At 40.3% G+C, this 17,996-nt stretch overlaps 1 protein-coding gene across 2 annotated transcripts in view; it reads right to left on the bottom strand.

Moving 5' to 3' along the window:
• LDAF1 (lipid droplet assembly factor 1) overlaps nucleotides 1–17,996 on the bottom strand; it is a 53,398-nt gene that overhangs the window by 14,313 nt on the left and 21,089 nt on the right. For both annotated transcript variants that reach the window (XR_009598354.1, XR_009598355.1), the window contains exon 7: nucleotides 561–648. The gene's annotated coding sequence lies outside the window, so the exon portion shown is untranslated. The remainder of the gene's footprint in view (nucleotides 1–560; nucleotides 649–17,996) is intronic.

The raw sequence follows: 17,996 nt of genomic DNA, 5'->3' as shown, positions 1-17,996 counted from the left end.
AAACATTTTTAGTGTTTGGACTTTACCCTTCAACTGAGACTTGTCATACTCCTGGGTTTTTCAAAACCTTCAAAGAATATTATATATACTTAGTCATCTTGTGATACTGTAGGTCTTTAATAATGAATCCTTTGCCTTTTATGCAACAGAGCCTTTGATTCTAACTCCTTTTAAGAGTTAGATGATAAAATTCAACCCTGGTATAGGGAAGGAAACCATTACACTGATATATTGCACAAACAGTCTTGTCTTCCTAGAGTAATAAGGTCAAAATTCAAGTTCTTATGACGACTATTTTTTGGACAGTGCTTTATAAGAGAATAAGGCATTAGTCTGTCACTGATAAAAACAAATGGTCTTGGATTCAAAGTTTCCTGTGGCTACATCATGTTAGTATTACATATTAGAATCAGAATTGTTGCATTGCTGCATGAACTTCTTAAAATGGCATTTAAAACTGCTGGCTACTTAAATGGTTTTCAGATCTCATATGGTAGGCTGAATAATGACCACCCCCTAAAATGTCCACATCCTAATCACCAGAAACAGAATGTTGTTACCTAGTCATGGTCCCAAAAGGACTTTGCAGGTGTGGTTAAGAGTCTTGACATAGGAAGGTTATCCAAATGCGCTCAATCACAAGGTTCCCTGTAAAACAGACATTAGAGTCAGAAAAGACGTACCAGGGGAAGCAGAAGTTAGAAGGATATTGTCCACAAACCAAGGAATGTGAGATGCCTAAAATAGCTGGGAATGACAAAGAAATGGATTCTCCCCTAGAATCTCCAGAAGATCACAGTCCTATTGCCCCATTTTGGACTGCGAATCCCAAGGATATAAAATAACTCATTTCAAACCATTACTTTGTACTAATTTGTTACAGCAACAACAGGAAACTAACGCACTTTCTAAGGAGCTGCTACTCACAACTTGTAAAACACTTTGCTAGAAACTTGAGCCCTAACAAATTTGTCTAAGATGTCAGAGTATATTGATAATGGAATAGGAGCCTCGCATGCCAAGATGGTCTATTTGTGTCAGAGGCCAGAATCAAAGTTATCTGGGCCTGAAGGCTGCCCCAGGGCAGGTTGGTTCTGATATATTTGATATTTTCTTCTGAGAGAAGAAAGCCAAGCAGGCTATAGAGCAGCTGCTGGAATGAACACGTGTTGCCATGGTAGCCTGAAATAAGTATAATTAACAGTTGCTTAAAGTCATGTTCTCATAAAAAAAAAAAAAAAACACCCAGAGTTAGTAGAAGCAAAGCATAAAGATCAGAGAGAAGCAAATGAAAAAGAGGGGAAGGAGACAATAACAAAGATCAAAAAAACCAAAAGCTAGCTCTTTGAGAAGTTAAACAAAATGACAAACCATTAGCCAGAGTCATCAAGAAAAAAATAAAATTAGAAATGAAAAAGAAGTTACAACAGAAAACAGAAGTACAAAGGATCACCAGAGACTACTGTGAGCAACTATGCCAGTAAAATGGACAACCGGGAAGAAATGGTCAACTTCTTAGAAAAGTATAACCTTCCAATGGAAACAGGAAGAAAGAAAATAACAGACCAATCACAAGCACAGAAATCAAAACTGTAGTAAAAAATTTTCCAAACAAAAACCAAGAGTCAGATGGTTTCACAGGCAAATTCTACTAAAAGTTTAGAGAAAAGCTAACACCTATCTAGCTCAAACTCTTCCAGAAAGCTGCAGAAGAAGGAAAACTTCCAAACTCATTCTAGAAGGCCACTACTACCCTGATACAAAAACCAGAAAAAAGATGCCACAGGAAAAGAAAATTATATGCCAATATCTCTGATGAACACAGATGCAAAAACCCTCAACAAAATTCTAGCAAATAGAATCCAAGAACAGATTAAAAGGATTGTATATCAGGACCAAAAAAGCTAGTGAACGTGATGGAACTCCAGCTGAGCTAATTCAGGTCCTAAAAGATGATGCTGTTAAAGTGCTGCACTCATAAGCCAACAAATTTGGAAAACTTGGCAGTAGTCACAGGACTTGAAAAGACCAGTTTTCATCCCAATCCCAAAGAAAGGCAATGCCAAAGAATCTTTAAACTACTGTACATTGCACTCATTTCACATGCTAGCAAGGAAATGCTCAAAATCCTTCAAGCTAGGCTTCAGTAGTATGCATACACCAAGAACTTCCAGATGTACAAGCTGGATTTAGACAAAGAAGAGGAACCAGAGATCAAATTGCCAACATGAACTGAATCAGAAAAAGCAAGGGAACTCTAGAAAAATCATCTACTTCTGCTTCATTAACTATGCAAAAGCCTTTGACTGTGTTCAGTTCAGTTCAGTCTCTCAGTCATGTCTAACTCTTCGTGACCCTATGGAACACAACAGGCCAGGCCTCTCTGTCCATCACCAACTCCTGGAGTTTACTCAAACTGATCTCTATTAAGTCACTGATGCCATACAACCTGGTGGGCTGCCATCTATGGGATCACACAGGGTCAAACACGACTGAAGTGACTTAGCAGCAGCAGCAGCAGCCATCCAACCATCTCATCATCTATCGTCCCCTTCTTCTGCCTTCAGTCTTTCCCAGCATCAGGGTCTTTTCTAATAAGTCAGCTCTTCGCATCAGGTGGCCAATGTATCAGAGTTTCAGCTTCAGCATCAGTCCTTCCAATGAACATTCAGGACTGATCTCCTTTAGGATGGACTGGTTGGATCTCCTTGCAGTCCAAAGGACTCTCAAAAGTCTTCTCCAACACCACAATTCAAAAGCATCAATTCTTCAGCACTCAGCTTTCTTTATAGTCCAACTCTCACATCCATACATGACTACTGGAAAAACCATAGCCTTGATGAGATGGACCTTTGTTGTCAAAGTAATGTCTCTGTTTTTTAATATGCTGTCTAGGTTAGTCATAACTTTCCTTCCAAGGAGTAAGTGTCTTTTAATTTCATGGCTGTAGTCACCATCTGCATTGATTTTGGAGCCCCCCAAAATAAAGTCAGCCACTGTTTCTACTGTTTCCCCATCTATTTGCCATGAAGTGATGGGACTGGATGCCATGATCTTTTCTGAATGTTGAGCTTTAAGCCAATTTTTTCACTCTCCTCTTTCACTTTCATCAAGAGGCTCTTTAGTTCTTTTTCACTTCCTGCCATAAGGGTGGTATCATCTGCATATCTGAGGTTATTGATATTTCTCCCGGCAATCTTGATTCCAGCTTGTGCTTCATCCAGTCCAGCATTTCTCATGATGTACTCTGCATAGAAGTTAAATAAGCAGGGTGACAATATACAGCCTTGACGTACTCCTTTTCCTATTAGGAACCAGGCTGCTATTCCATGTCCAGTTCTAACTTTGCTTCCTGACCTGCATACAGATTTCTCAAGAGGCAGGTAAGGTGGTCTGGTAGTTGCATCTCTTTCAGAATTTTTCACAGTTTGTTGTGATTCACACAGTCAAATGCTTTGGCATAGTCAATAAAGCAGAAGTAGATGTTTTTCTGGAACTCTCTTGCTTTTTCAGTGATTCAGTGGATGTTGGCAATTTGATCTCTTGTTCCTCTGCCTTTTCTAAAACCAGCTTGAACATCTGGAAGTTCACGGTTGTTCACATATTGCTTAAGCCTGGCTTGGAGAATTTTGAGCATTACTTTAGTAGTGTGTGCTGCTGTTGTTGCTAAGTCGCTTCAGTTGTGTCTGACTCTATGCAACCCCATAGATGGCAGCCTACCAGACTCCCCTGTCCCTGGGATTCTCCAGGCAAGAACACTGGAGTGGGTTGCCATTTTCTCTCCAATGCATGAAAGTGAAAAGTGAAAGTGAAGTTGCTCAGTCATATCTGACCCTTAGCAACCCTATGGTCTGTACCTACCAGGCTTCTCCATCCATTGGATTTTCCAGGCAAGAGTACTGGAGTGGGGTGCTGTTGCCTTCTCCTACTAGCATGTGAGATGAGTGTAATTGTGTGGTAGTTTGAGCATTCTTTAGCATCTCCTTTCTTTGGGGTTGGAATGAAAACTGATGTTTTCCAGTCCTGTGGCCACTGCTGAGTTTTCCAAATTTGCTGGCATATTGAGTGCAGCACTTTCACAGGATCATATTTTGGATTTGAAATAGCTCAACTGGAATTCCATCACCTCCACTTACTTTGTTCGCATAACGCTTCCTAAGGCCCACTTGACTTCACATTCCAGGATGTCTGGCTCTAGGTGACTGTGTCGATCACAACAAACTGTGGAAAATTCTTAATGAGATAGGAATACCAGACCACCTGACCTGTCTCCTGAGAAATCTGTTTACAGGTCACAAAGCAGCACTTGGAATCAGACATAGAACAATGGACTAGTTCAAAATTGGGAAAGGAGCACATCAAGATTGTATATTGTCACCCTGCTTATTTAACGTCTATGCAGAGTACATCATGTGAAACGCTGGGCTGGATGAATCACAAGCTGGAATCATGATTGCCAGGAGAAATATCAACAACCTCAGATATGCAGATGACACCACAGTTAGGGCAGAAAGAGAAGAAGAACTAAAGAGCCTCTTAATTAAGGTGAAAGAGGAGAGCAAAAAAAGCTGACTTAAAATTTAACACTCAAAAAACTAAGGTCATGGCATCTAGTCCCATCACTTCATGGCAAATAGATGGCAAAAAAATGGAAACAGTAGTAGATTTTATTTTCATTGGCTCCACAATCACTGCGGACAATGATAGCAACCACAAAATTGAAAGAAATTGTTCCTTGGTAGAAAAGCTATGAAAAACCTAGACAGTGTATCACAAAGCAGAGACATCATTTTTCCAACAAAGATTCATCTAGTCAAAGCTATGGTTTTTCCAGCAATCATGTACAGATGTGACAGTTGGACCATAAATAAGGCTGAGTTTTGAAGAATCGATGCTTTCCAATTGTGATGTTCAAGAAGACTCCTGAGAGTCCCTTGGACAGCAAGGAGATCAAGTTCTAAAGGAACTCTGAATATTCACTGAAAGAACTGATTCTGAAGCTGATGCTTCAGTACTTTGGCCAACTGATGTGAAGAGCTAACTCATTGGAAAAAGACCCTGATGTTGGGTAAGATTTAGGGCAGGAGGAGAAAGGGGCAGCAAAGGATGAGATGGTTGTATGGCACAACCAACTCAATGGACATGAGTTTGGGCAAACTTGGAGATATAAAGTACAGGGAAGGGTGGTGTGCTACAAATCATGACATCACAAAGAGTCAGACACAACAGTGACTGAACAACAATGACATCATCGTGATCAAGTGGGCTTTATCCCAGGAATGCAAGGATACTTTAATATAAGCAAAGCAATCAATGTGATACACTGTATTAAAAAATTGAAAGATAACAACCATATGATCATCTCAATAGATGCAGAGAAAGCTTTTGACAAAATTCAACACCCATTTATGATAAAAACTCTCCAGAAAGTAGGCACAGAAGGAACATACCTCAACATAAAAAAGGCCATATACAACAAACCCACTGCTGCTGCTGCTGCTGCTGCTGCTGCTGTTGCTGCTGCTGCTAAGTCGCTTCAGTCGTGTCTGACTCTGTGTGACCCCATAGACGGCAGCCCACTAGGCTCCCCCGTCCCTAGGATTCTCCAGGCAAGAACACTGGAGTGGGTTGCCATTTCCTTCTCCAATGCATGAAAGTGAAAAGTGAAAGTGAAGTTGCTCAGTCGTGTCCAACTCTTAGCGACCCCATGGACTGCAGCCTACCAGGCTCCTCCACCCATGGGATTTCCCAGGCAAGAGTACTGGAGTGGGGTGCCATTGCCTTCTCCCAACAAACCCACAGCAAACATTATTCTCAACGGGAAAAAACTGAAAGCACTTCCTCTACGATCAGCAACAAGACAAGGGTGCCCACTTGCCACTATTATTCAACATAGTTTGGGAAGTACTAGTCACAGCAATCAGAGAAGAAAAAGAAATAAAAGGAATCCATATTGGGAAAGGAGTAAAACTCTTACTGTTTGCAGATGACGTGATACTATACATAGAAAACCCTAGAGATGCCACCAGAAAATTACTAGAGCTAATCAATGAAAATAGCAAAGTCACAGGATATAAAATTAATACGCAGAAATCCTTTACATTCCTACACATTAACAATAAAAAATCAGAGAGAGTAATTAAGAAAATAATGCCCCTTACCATTGTGACCAATAGAATAAAATACCTAGGAATAAACCTGCTTTAAGAGACAAAAGACCTGTATGCAGAAAACTAAGACACTGATGGAAGAAAGATGGCAAAAACAGATGGAGAGACACACCATGTTTCCTGGATTGGAAGAATCAATATTGTGAAAATGACTGTAGTACCCAAAGAAATCTAAAATATTCAATGCAATCTCTACCAAACTATCAATGGTATTGTTCACAGAACTAGAACTAAAAATTTCATAATGTATGGAAACACAAAAGACCCTCAATAACCAAAGTAATCTTGAGAAAGAAGAATTGAGCTAAAGGAATCAACCTTCCTGACTTCAGTGTATACTACAAAGCTGCAATCATCAAAACAGTATGGTCCTGGCATAAAAACAGAAATATAGACCAATAAAACAAGATTAAAAAAAAAAAAAGGCCTAGTGATAAACCCACACAGCTATGAGCAAAACCTTTGACAAAGGAGGCAACAATATTCAATGGAGAAAATATTGAAGTCTCTTCAATAAGTGGTGCTAGGAGCACTGGACAGCTGTGTGTAAAAGAATGAAATTAGAACACTTCCTAACACCATACTCAAAGATAAACTCAAAATGGACTGAAGACCTAAATATAAGACCAGAAACTACAAAACTCTTAGAGGAAAACATAGGCAAAACATTCTTCGACATAAATCACTGCAAGATTCTCTATGACCCACTTCTCAGACTAATTGAAATAAAAACAAAAGAAACAAATGGGATCTAACTAAACTCAAAGACTTTTCACAGTGAAGGAAACTATAAACACGGTGAAAATACAGCCCTCCAAATGGGGGGAAATAAAAGCAAATGAAACAACTGACACAGGATTAATGTATACAAGTATACAAAGTATACAGCTCAATACCAGAAAAACAAACAATCAAACAATCAAACAAACAAACAATCAAAAAGTGGGCAGAAAACCTAAAGCAGACATTTCTCCAGAGAAGACATGCAGATAGTTAATGAACACACAAAAAGATGCTCAACATCTCCCTTTATTAAAGAAATGCAAATCAAAACTATAAGGAAGTATCACCTCACACTGGTCAGAATGGCCATCATCCAAAAATCTATAAACAATAAATGTCGGAGAGGATGTGGAGAAAAGGGAAACTTCTTGGACTGTTGGTGGGAACATAAATTGATATAACCACTATGGAGAACAGTGAAGATTCCTTGAAAATCTAGGACTAAATCTACCATATGACCCAGCAATCCCACCAATGGGCCTACACCTAGAAGAAACCATAATTGAAAAAGACACATGTACCCCAGTGTTCATTGCAGCACTATTTAGAATAGGCAGGACATGGAACCAACCTAGATGCCCATCAGCAGAAGAATGGATAAAGAAGTTGTGAAACAAATATACAATGGAATAATACTCAGCCATAGAAAGGAACACATTTGAGCCTATTACACGAAGTAAAGTAAGTCAGAGAAAAACAAATATCGTGTATTAACTCACACATATGGAATTTTGAAAGATGGTACTGATGAACCTATTTGTAGGGTAGCAATGGAGACACAGACATTAAGAACAGACCTATGGACACAATGGTGGAAGGAGAGGGTGGGACAAATTGAGAGAGTAGCATGGAAACATATACATTACCATATATAGAATATATGGCCAGTGGGAATTTGCTGTATAATGCAGGGAACTCAAATCCAGTGCTCTGTGGCAACCAAGAGGGGTGGGATGGGATGGGAGGTGGGAGGGAGGTTCAAGAAGGAGGGGCATATGCATACCTATGGCTGATTCATGGTGATGTATGGCAGAGACCAACACAAAGCCACAAAGCAATTATCCTCAAATTAAAATAAATTAATTTTGAGAAAAGGGAACCCTCCTACACTGTTGGTGGGAATGCAAACTAGTACAGCCACTATGGCGAACAGTGTGGAGATTCCTTAAAAAATTGCAAATAGAACTACCTTATGACCCAGCAATCCCACTGCTGGGCATACACACCGAGGAAACCAGAATTGAAAGAGACACATGTACCCCAGTGTTCATCGCAGCACTGTTTATAATAGCCAGGACATGGAAACAACCTAGATGTCCATCAGCGGATGAATGGATAAGAAAGCTGTGGTACATATACACAATGGAGTATTACTCAGCCATTAAAAAGAATTCATTTGAATCAGTTCTGATGAGATGGATGAAACTGGAGCCAATTATACAGAGTGAAGTAAGCCAGAAAGAAAAACACCAATACAGTATACTAACACATATATATGGAATTTAGGAAGATGGCAATGACGACCCTGTATGCAAGACAGGAAAAAAGACACAGATGTGTATAACGGACTTTTGGACTCAGAGGGAGAGGGAGAGGGTGGGATGATTTGGGAGAATGGGAACTCTAACATGTATACTATCATGTAAGAATTGAATCGCCAGTCCATGTCTGACGTAGGGTTCAGCCTGCTTGGGGCTGGTGCATGGGGATGACCCAGAGAGATGTTGTGGGGAGGGAGGTGGGAGGGGGGGTCATGTTTGGGAACGCATGTAAGAATTAAAGATTTTAAAATTTAAAAAATTAAAAATAAAATAAAATTTTAAAAAAAAGTAAAAAAAATAAATAAATAAAATAAATTAATTTTTAAAAATCTCTGATGTGTGGGTCTCTATAGTAACATTTACTTAAGTTGTATATAAGAAACACAGAGCTACTCTTGCACAGTTAAAACTGGTTGAGACCACCAACCATTCAGCCAGGCCTGTGCAAGTATCTGATAGGTGACCTTCTGATGTCAGAAGGCTAGAAACTCCATTCTCAGATCATGTTAGTGCCACCATTTTCTGAGTATGCATGCCATGAAGAAGCTTTTGACTCAGACATGCCTGTGTAGAGCATTGATTATCTCACCTTTTTCCTGCCTCCCATCACCTTCTCCTGCACCTTTGACCACCCTATACTCTTCACACAGCAATACCCCAAGCCTCTTGCCTTTGAGGAGACAGGACCTGAGACTTGTTCTTTTGTCTCTTTACTTGACTGCCTTGTGAATAAACCCTTTCTCTGCTGTAAACTTCAGTGTCTCAGCACTTACTGGGCAAACAAAACCAGTTCAGTAACAGCTTTGCCAGAAACTGGTGAGCAACATAGAAATTCAGGTCCTGCTCCACACCTACAGACTCAGAGTCTACCTTTTACCCGCCTGAACACATGCACATTAACATTTAAGAAACATAGTTTATGGCTGCCCTGGAAATCTCTGCCCTCTTCCTTAAGCCCTCTCCTTCCTTCCGAGAGAAGGTGCCTTTAGAGCTTGAGCTCCCCTTCTCCATTCACTGGCGTATGAACAACAGCCTGTCTTGACTCCCTGGTGGCTCAGACAGTAAAGCATCTGCCTGCAATGTAGGAGACCTGGGTTTGATCCCTGGGTCAGGAGATCCCCTGGAGAAGGCAGAACTCTTGCCTAGAAAATCCCATGGATGGAGAAGCCTGGTAGGCTACAGTCCATGGGGTTGCAAAGAGTCAGACATGACTGAGCGACTTCACTTTTGCTTGCAAAAAAATGAAAAAAAAAAAAAAAACACACACACACACACAGTCTAAAACTTCTTCTAATCCTCAAGGTACTGTTGCTTCTCAGTTGAGCCACCTTCAGATCGCCTGATGTGAGTGCCCTCTACTGGCTTAGAAATTGTTGCATTTCCCTCTGCTGGGTGTTTAGGGTTTTCGAATGGGGCTTGAAGCTCCTAAACAGGGCCATAAGGACTACTAAAGCATATGAATGAGGCTTGAGTCTCCTCCTGAGTTTTGGAAAGCTGATCAACGTCTATAGCCAGAGCAGTGGAGCCCACATCCTCTCTAGCTCAGATGGCTCTGATTCCCAATTACCAAGTAGTCTGCTTTCCTGATATTTCATCCTTGCTACTTCTGCTTTAACCGAAAGCAGGGAACAAAGGAAGAGTGCCTAAGGGAGCCAGCTGATGGTGGATTCCTGGCTTAATCACTAGATATCTCTGAGACCTTCAGAAAATGATTTGCTTGCTCACCCAGTTTCTTCTGCAACCCGTTGTCTAGTAAGGCATGGAAATGAGAAGAGAAGGATCTCTCAGAACTCTTATGAAAAGTCAGAGATCACAACAGATGTGAAAACTCTTAGAAAACCTGAAATATTTCACAAATGTGAAGGTATATATGTCCCTGAAACTACTAGTGTAACCAGCTGCTCTGGTGCAGAACTAGCCAACTCCAGCCCCACCCCAATCCAGAGCTGCTTTTACGTGGCCTAATGCTGTTTATATAATTCTCATTATTTGTCTAGATCGGGGATTCTCAACCTTGGCACTGACATGTGGACCCAATAGTTCTTTGTTGTAAAGGGCTGTTCTGCACATTGTAGAATGTTGAGCAGCAGCCATGGCCCTGACCCACTAGATGCCAGCAGAATTCCTCCCAAACACACACAGTCATGACAATCAAAAATCTCTCTAGACATTGCCAAATGTCCTGGAGTAGTGGTGGGACAGGTCATCCCAAATAGATTACTGCTCTAGATTCAGTCTACTCAGTCCTTCTAATCAATGCAAAATATTGTGCAAGAGTTTCTACATAGAAGGTTCTGGGATACCCAAGGGGAAAGATAGATACTGTTTCCATTCCCAAAGCACTAGCAGAAAAGAGGCAGGTAGGGCAGGTGTGAGGAAGGAAAAATATAAGGGAATGGCAACAGACAAGAGACCATCTAGTCAAGCAAGGGTTTGATTTTTCTAGTGTTTTGTAGCACTTTTATAATTTAGAGATCACTTGCCTCAGTTTCCCAATGACTCACATTGGGCAGAATTTTTGTTACAGACTGAGAAAATCAATGACCAAAGAAGCTATCATTCACTTACCATGCCTGGTGCACGAGAGCTGTTAATTGGAGTAACATGTACATAAGTGAGACATGACTTCACTGGGGGATGATCCTTGAGCTGGATCCTGGAAGGTGGAAATATTTGGAAACAGGAGGTATGGAGTGGGATACTCCAACATCATTGATCTTCGACTTCTACCACACACACAATAGACAATAGATAATTCACCAAAAAGACATATCCAAGAGGCATGCCAGATGTGGGTGTAAGGCTCACCTCCTACCTCTTCCCCAAGAAAATAAAGAGCTTCGATAATTCATAATTGTCAGAACTCTCACCAGTCATGGTGTGTGCGTGTGTGCATGTGTGCATTTGTACACATGCTTAATTACTCAGGTATACATGTGTGTGTGCACACATAATAAATCACTCATGACATGTATGTGCTTGCACACACTCATGTGTTTTGAGGGGTGCTGTGGCATAGGTAAGAGAAAGCAAGTTATTCTCAAGTTCCATCCCATTTCTAACGAAGTTCCATTAGTCATCCTCAACTTTGTGACAACTCACACCTGATCACACCTTGCCAGGCGTCACAACATCTGGGCTGCATCTCCTTTTCTATTCAGAGGAGACAGTTAGAAGCCATACAGAGGTGGTGGTTGAAATAGCACTTCTATGTGCACAACTCTAGAGGGAACCGCTGTTTATATTCCATTTTATGAGAACAGGGATCCCTGAAGTTACTTGACACAGCAGCAAAGGTTATAGGAACTGACAAACAATGTCTGTGACAGCATGGATACAGATCCCAGGACTTAAGGCAGGTGGAGGCCTTAACACCTAACAGCACATTGATTACAAAGGTGGGCTCTTGAGTCAGGCAAGCTGGGCATGAATCCCACTTCTGCTTCTATGTACCTTAAACAATTTAACAACTCAATTTTTCAGCTTCCTCATTTCTAAAGTTGGTAGTAGTGAGGATTGACTAAAAACATGTATTGAAGTGTAGAGGGCTGAAGATAGCACTGACATATGGTAAAAACAAATACCTATAATTATACTGATATATTAACATTCTGCCTATATAACATCAGTTTTCGCCCTCTGGGGATTAATTATCTTTTTAATTTTAATTGATTTACCTTTCCAAATAAGAACACATTGAACTGCACCTAAAAGGTCAACAGTACCATTTTTGCCTAAGTATAATTGATATACAATGTTATATTAGTTTCAAGAGTAAATCACTAAGTCAATATCTTTGTGCATTATAAAATGATTATCACCATAAGTCTAGTTACCATCTATAACATATGAAGCTAATTCAGTATTACTGACTATCTTCCCAATGGTTAACCTGACATATCCATGATACATGGAGTAACCAGGGAGTCCTAACATTCTTCCAAGCTTGGCTACCAATAGGGTTTTTAAATTTTCATTTGTTATTAACTAGAGGATAATTGCCCTTCCACTAGAGGACTGGAATAAAAACTGATCTTTTCCAGAACTGTGACCACTGCTGAGCTTTCCAAATTTGCTGCCATATTGAGTGCAGCACTTTAACAGCATCATCTTTTAGGATTTGAAATAGCTCAGCTGAAATTCCATCATCTCCATTAGTTTTATCCATAGTAAGGCCTCCTAAGGCCCATTTGACTTCACAACCCAAGATGTCTGGCCTAGATGACTGAATACACCATTGTGGTTATCCCGTTCATTAAGGCCTTCTGTGTATCCTTGCCACCTCTTCTTAATCTCTTCTGCTTTTGTTAGGTCCATACCTAACAGAAGGTTTCTGTCTTTCATTGTATCCATCTTTGCATGAAATATTCCCTTCGTGTCCCTAATTTTCTTCATGAACCAAGAGCTTGCAGATGTACATGGTAGATTTAGAAAAGGCAGAGGAATCAAATTGCCAACATATGCTGGATCATAGAAAAAGCAAGGGAATACCATAAAAAAATATCTACTTCTGTTTCATTGACTATGCTAAATCCTTTGACTGAGTGGATCACAAGAATATGCGGAGAATTCTTAAAGAGATGGGAATACCACACCATGTTACCTGCCTCCTGAGAAACTTGTATGCAGGTCAAGAAGCAAGAGTTAGAACTGGACATGGACAACAGACTGGTTCCAAATTGGAAAAGGAGTATGTCATGGCTGTATATTATCACCTTGCTTATTTAACTTATATGCAGAGTACATCATGTGAAATGCCAGGCTGGATGGAGCACAAGCTGGAATAAAGATTGCGGGGAGAAATTAAATAACTCCAGATATGCAGATGACACTACTCTAAAGGCAGAAAGTGAAAAGGAACTAAGAGCCTCTTAATTAAGGTGAAAGAAGAGAGTGAAAAAGCTGGCTTAAAACTCAACATTCAATAAACTAAAATAGTATCCAGTCCCCATCACTTCATGACAAGTAGATTGGGGGAAAATGGAAACAGTGACAGACTTTATTTTCATGGGCTCCAAAATCACTGCAGACAGTGACTGCAGCCATGAAATTAAAAGACACTTGCTCCTTGGAGAAAAGCCATGACAAACCTAAACAGTGTATTAAAAAGCAGAGACATCACTTTGCCAACAAAGATTCGTCTAGTTCTTTGGGATTGGAATGAAAAGGTTTCACTGCAATCCCAAAGAACAGCAATGCAAACTACTGCACAACTGCACTCATTTCACATGCTAGCAAAGTAATGCTCAAAATCCTTCAAGCTAGGCTTCAACAGTGTGTGAAATGTGAACTTCCAGATATACAAGCTGGATTAGAAAAGGCAGAGGAATCAGAGATCAAATTGCCAACATCTGTTGGATCTTAGGAAGACCTAGAGAATTCCTGAAAAGCATCTACTTCTGCTTCATTGACTACACTAAAGCCTTTGTGTAAATGAAAACAAACTGTAGAAAATTCTTCAAGAGATGGGAATATTTTACCTGCCTTCTGCAAAACCTGTTTGCAGGTCAGTTTGCAACAGTTAGAACCAGATACGGAAAATGGACTGGTTCAAAATTGGGAAAGGAGGATATCAAGGCTGTATATTGTCACCCTGCTTATTTAACTTATATGCAGAGTACATCATGGAAATGCAGGGCCAAATGAAGCACAAACTGGAATCAAGATTGTGGGGAGAAATATCAATAACCTCAGATATGCAGATGATACCACCCTTATGGCAGAAAGCGAAGAGGAACTAAAGAGCCCTTTGATGAAGGTGAAAGAGGAGAGTGAAAAATCTGGCTTAAAACTCAACATTCAAAAAATGAAGATCATGGCATCCGGTCCCAGTCCTTCATGGCAAATAGATGGGAAAACAATGGAAACAGTGACAGATTTTATTTTCTTGGGCTCCAAAATCACTGCAGATGGTGACTGCAGCCGTGAAATTAAAAGATGTTTGCTCCTTGGAAGAAAAGTAATGACAAACCTAGACAGCATATTAAAAAGTAGTGACATTATTTTGCTGAAAAAATGTCCAATAATCAAAGCTATGGCTTTTCCAGTAGTCATGTATGAATGTGAGAGCTGGACAATAAAAAAGGCTGAGTGCTGAAGAATTGATGCCTTCAAACTGCAGTGCTGAGAAGACTCTTGAGTCCCTTGGACTGCAAGGAGATCAAACCAGTCGATTCTAAGGGAAATCAACCCTGAGTATTCATTGGAAGGACTGATGCTGAAGCTGAAGTCCAATACTTTGGCCACCTGATGCAAAGGGCTGACTCATTGGAAAAGACTCTGATGCTGGGAAAGATTGAAGGCAGGAGAAGGGGACAACATAGTATGAGATGGTTGGATAGCATGATTGACTCAATGGACATGTGTTTGAGCAACTCCTGGATAGTGAAGGATAGGGAAGTCTGGTGTGCTGCAGTCCTTGGGGTCACAAAGAATTGGTCATGACTGAGCAACTTAACAACCACATGAGGATAATTGCTTTACAATATTGTGTTGGTTTCTGCCATGTAGAAACATGAATCGGCCATAGGTATACATATGTCTCCTCCATCTTGAATGTTCCTCCCACCTCCCATCCCATCCCACCCCTCTAGGTTCTCCCAGAGCACCAGACTTGAGCTCCCTGCATCATACAGCACATTTTCACTGGCTGTCTAGTTTTACATATGGTAATGTATATGTTTAAATGCTACTGTCTCAATTTGCGCCACCCTCTCCTTCCTCTCCATGTCCACAAGTTTGTTCTCTATGTCTGTGTCTCCACTACTGCCCTGCAGATAAGTTCATCACTACCATCTTTCTAAATTCCATATATATGTGTCAATATATGATATTTGTTGTTCTCTTTCTGACTTCCTACACTCTGTATAATAGACTCTAGGTTCATCCACTTCATTAGAACTCACTCAAGTGCATTCCTTTTTATAGCTGAATAATATTCCATTGTGTATATGTACCACAACGTTTTTATCCATCCATCAATGGACATCTAGACTGATTCCATGTCCTAGATATAGTAAACAATGCTGCAATGAACACTGGGGTACATGTGTCTTTTTCAATTGTGGTTTTCTCAGGATATATGTCCAGGAGAGGGATTGATGTGTCATACAGTAGTTTTCCCCTTCATGAATCACAGCCTTGTTGTGGCAAAGGTGCTTGCATTACTCAATGAAGCTATGAGCCATGCTGCACAGGACCACCCAAGATGGATGGGTCATAGTAAGAGTTACGATGAAACATGGTCCACTGGATGACAGAATGGCAAACCACTCCAGTATTATTGCCATGAGAACCCCATAAACAATACAAAAAGGCAAATATATATATATACAACACCAAAAGATGAGCCCCCCAGGTCGGAAGGTGTCCAATATGCTCCTGGGGAAAAGGGTACGGCAATTACTGATAACTCCAGAAAGAATGAAGCACCTGGGCCAAAGTGGAAAAGATGCTCAGTTGTGGATATGTCTGATAGTGAAAGTCTGATGTTGTAAAGAACAATATTGCATAAGAAATGGGAATGTTAGGTCCATGAATCAAGGTAAATTAGATGTGGTCAAGCAGGAGATGGCAAGAGTGAATCTCGACATATTAGAAATCAGTGAACTAAAATGGATAGAAATGGGCAAGTTTATTTCAGATGTCCATTATATCTACTACTGTGGGTAAGGATCCCTTAGAAGCAATAAAGCAGCCCTTATAGTCAATAAAAGAGTCCAAAATGCAGTACTTGGGTGCAATCTCAAAAACGAAAGAATGATCTTGCTTCATTTTCCAAGGCAAACCACTCAACATCAAAGCAATTCAAGTCTATGCCCCAACCACTAATGTTAAAGAAACTGAAGTTGACCAGTTCTATGAAGACCTGTAAGACCTTCTAGACCTAACACCAAAAAAGAAAAAAAAGATATCCTTTTCATCATAGGGGATTTGGATGCAAAGTAGGAAGTCAAGAAATAACTGGAGTAACAGGCAAGTTTGGCCCTGGAGTACAAAATGAAGCAGGGCAAAGGCTAACATGGTTTTGTCAAAGGAGCACACTGGTCATGGCAAATGCCTTTTTCCAACGATACAAGGGAAGACTCTACACATGGACATCACCAGATGGTCAGTACCAAAATCAGATTGATTATATTCTTTGAACCCCAAAATGGAGAGGTTCTATACAGTCAGCAAAAACAAGACCTGGAGCTGACTGTGGCTCAGATCAAGAGCTCATTTTTGTAAAATTTAGGCTTAAAGGAAGTAGGGAAAACCATCAGGGCATTCAGATATGACCTAAATTAAATCCCTTATGATTATACAGTGGAAGTGATGAGTAGATTTAAGGGATTAGATCTGGTAGACAGAGTGCCTGAAGAACTATTGACAGAGGTTCCTACACTGCACGGGAGGCAGTGATCAAAACTATCCCAGAAAAAAAGAAAGGCAAGAAGGCAAAGTGATTGTCTGAGGAGGCTTTACAAATAGCTGAGGAAAGAAGAAAAGTGAAAGGCAAGGGAGAAAGGGAAAGATACATGCAACTGAATGCAGAGTTCCAGAGAATAGCAAGGAGAGATAAGAAGGCCTTCTTAAATGAAAATGCAAAGAAATAGAAGAAAACAATAGAATGGTAAAGACTAGAGATATATTCAAGAAAATTAGAGCTATAAAGGGAACATTTTGTGCAAGGACAGGTACAATAAAGGACAGAAACTGTAAGAATCTAACAGAAAGAGAAGAAATTAAGAAGAGGAGGCAATACACAAGAGAACTATACCAAAAAGGTTTTAACGACCCAAATAACCATGATGGTGTGGTGACTCTCCTAGAGCCATATATCCTGGAGTGTGAAGTCAAATGGACCTTAGGAAGCATTACTATAAACAAAGCTAGTGGAGGTGATGGAATTTCAGCTGAGTTATTTAAAATCCTGAGAGATGATGCTGTTAAAGTGCTGTATTCAATATGCCAGGAAATGTGCAAAACTCAGCAGTGGCCATAGGACTGGAAAAGGTCAGTTTACACTCCAGTTCCAAAGAAGGGCAGTGCCAAAGACTGTTTGTACTACCACACAATTGCACTCATTTCACAAGCTAGTAAGGTTATGTTCAAAATCCTTCAAGCTAGGTTTCTGAAGTACATGAACTGAAAACTTCCAGATGTACAAGCTGGGTTTCAAAGAGGCAGAGTAACCAGAGATCAAATTGTGAACATTCACTGGACCCTGGAGAAAGCAAGGGAGTTCCAGAAAAACATCTACTTCTGCTTCATTAACTATGCTAAAGCCTTTGGCTGTGTGCTGTGTGGATCACAGCAAACTGGAAAATTCTTAAAGAGAAGGGAATACCAGAACACCTTATCTGCTTTCTGAGAAACTATATGTAGATTAAGAAGAAACAGTTAGAAACAGACTTGGAACAATGGACTGGTTCAAAATTGGGAATGGAGTATGACAGGGGTGTTTACTGTCACTCTGCTTATTAAACCTATATGCAGAGTACATCATCCAAAATGCCAG

This window comes from Ovis aries, chromosome 24 (assembly GCF_016772045.2).
Source record: "Ovis aries strain OAR_USU_Benz2616 breed Rambouillet chromosome 24, ARS-UI_Ramb_v3.0, whole genome shotgun sequence".
Classification (NCBI taxonomy): domain Eukaryota; kingdom Metazoa; phylum Chordata; class Mammalia; order Artiodactyla; family Bovidae; genus Ovis; species Ovis aries.
This window is presented reverse-complemented; position numbering and strand designations above follow the sequence as displayed.